The sequence below is a fragment of the Arachis ipaensis genome, chromosome B09, assembly GCF_000816755.2.
Source record: "Arachis ipaensis cultivar K30076 chromosome B09, Araip1.1, whole genome shotgun sequence".
Taxonomy (NCBI): Eukaryota; Viridiplantae; Streptophyta; class Magnoliopsida; order Fabales; family Fabaceae; genus Arachis; species Arachis ipaensis.
Window position 1 is genome coordinate 138,884,652 of NC_029793.2, and position 2,722 is coordinate 138,887,373.

General features: G+C 38.8%; 1 pseudogene; it reads right to left on the reverse strand.

Moving 5' to 3' along the window:
- The window catches only part of LOC107617840, a 6,311-nt pseudogene extending 4,770 nt beyond the window's left edge, over window positions 1-1,541 (reverse strand).

Below are 2,722 nucleotides of genomic sequence, written 5' to 3' on the forward strand. Positions count from 1 at the left end.
TACCAAAAAAACGTTAATGATGATTTTAATTCGAAAATTACAAGAGGGACGATATCGATTCTGGACCAAAACTTTAGGGACCAAAACCATACTTACCCCATAACATTTTCTTTCCAATTCAAAATTAGCAAACCAACGCAAAATCAACAATAGGTAGGATAACTAAATTAGTAATTAGCAAACTTCTCATCAAACAAATTTAACTCTCTCATTCAACAAGTTAACAAATTCAAGTCTCATCATAAATTCATAACCAAGCAATTAGTCCATTACATTACATCAAGGTTGCGAGAATTGAACCGGTCAAAGAACCGGTAGAATGACTGGTTCAATAGTTCAACCAGGATCCAACCGGTTTAATTAAATATAAAATAAAATTTTTAAATATTTAATATATAATTTGAAATATTAAAAAAAAAACAATTTCAATCATCAATAAAATTATTTCAAAAAATTTAATGAAACACCACAATCAACTATCATCCATCAAAATTTAAGAGAGCAGTGAAACACCATCAAACAAAATTATTCAAATCAACAACTATTCCAGTTTCATAAAAATTATAAAAACCAAAAACTTAACAACAGAAGCAGCAATAACATTATTCTCCCCAAGTTCAGAATAAACAAATCAGCACCACCATAGCACCATCAATAACTCAGAATTAAAAAACCTAGCAATCAACGACTCAGAAATCAGAATCAATAAAATTAACAAAATTTAACAATGCAGTGAAGCACCATAGCTACTCAATAATTACTCAATAGTTACTCAATCAATTGCATGCTTTTTGAATCAGATTTCTGTGATTCAGGCACACATACAAAATATAATAAATTGATATAAATTGCTTTCTCAATCAATTACAGACAATTGGGGGTGCAACAAAGCAAGTTAGAGCGAAAACTTTCATGGCGAGGGTAGGGGATATAGAAAGAATAGAGATGATATAACTAGCGACAAATAAAGTGAGAGAGACCAAGAGTTGCAAAGCCATGCACCCTCCTGACACCAGAATAAAACTCTGTAATATTGTCCACAAAAGTGCGAGAGAGTTTAGGATTTGTTAAATTGAGGGAGTGGTTACCGGCAGTGAGGGAGGAAGGGAGGTGATGCCACGGCGAATACTCCACTGTCGAGCAGAAAGAGACGTCGCAGTGAGAAAGATACAGAGAGAGCTCGAAGAGGGACAGGGCGACGCAAATAGCTCTGTGCAGGCCTTCGTGCGACGCCGAGGAGAAGAAGGTCGAAGAGAAGCAACTAGACCATCCACAAGCAAAGACAGACATGGGTTCGATGACAAGGACAGGGCGGCCGACAACGAGGACGAGCCAACCTTCTTCTGATTTGCTCTGATAGGGTTAGGGTTGGTGACTGGAGCTTTGGGCGTTTCAGCGTTTGAGAGAGATTGGAGGGGGAGGGGGAGGGGGATGGGTTTTTTGGCATCTGGGCTGAGGGTTTTTTTTATTTTTTGGTAGCGAACCGGTAGTTTAAAAACCGGTCCGGATCAGCCGGTTTACCGGTTAATCGCTCGTTCGACCAGTTTTTTAACCGATTTTTCGCAAGACACTTTTAGGCATCAATCAGACTGGCTAGAAGACTGGTTCCAATTTAACCCAGTTGAATCTGCTGGTCCAATCCAATTTTCAGAACATTACATTATATACATAGCATCATAAGAGATCAGAGCTCACAAACATACACAAAATTAACTAATTATTTTTAACTAAATCAATTTGAACACATTAAAAACTAAATTATCCAAATCACATTTTTTTATGAACAATAGATTAAAAACAAAAAAAAAGTAAGCAAGAAAAATTAAGTAACTTTCGATGGTCCTCCAACAAAAAGAGTATGAAGGAGAAAGAGCAAGAATGTGATGCGGAGAAGCTGGCAGCACCGCGGCAGTCCTTCTCTTTATGTTTACAACGCGAAAAAATGGCAGAATATAAGGCTCGATAGGGAGCAAGATCGCAGGCAACGAGCACCCAAGGGACGACAAAGCTCGAGCAGAGGCATAAGGAGGGAGAGAGGCAGGGGGAGCGATGACGACACGAGTAGGAAGCACTGCTCGAGCAGACACGGAGGCATGAGAGGCGCAAGCAACCGAGATCAGACGGAAGAGAGAGACCAGATGCAAGCACACGACGTGGAGGATCCAGCGAGAGACGTAGCGACAGCGGCGAACATGTGGTGGTGGTGAAACAAGGTGAGCTCCCAACTCTGCCTCTGTGTCTATGGTAGCATGGTGTGCCAAAGACTAGGGAATGTGGATGAGTAAGAGAGCTCGAGCCTAGGGTAGGGTGGACCTTCGTTTAGCTAAGGTCTCTTTTAGAAATTAAAATTAAAACGTCATACAACGTCGTTTGGGTGGGGGGTTTTTACTTAAAAAAAAACAAATTGGTATCGATTTCTCAAATCTACTGATTTATCAATTTTTACAAAACTCGACTGAGTCAAACCGGTTCTCACCGATTTTGTTCTTTGTGAAGTCCAATACTCAGCCTAGATTGATTAGGGACCTGAGTCACTGGTATTCCAATATCCAACCGCTTGGATTGGTCGAGTTTTTCAACTAAAGTTATCAAAATTAAATTAGTAATCAAATCGATCAGATTACTAGGTAATTGGATTACTAGTTCAACTGACGGATCACAAATTGAACCATTTAATTTGATATAATTAAATAATTATATAAAATTTAAATTTACTTTCTTA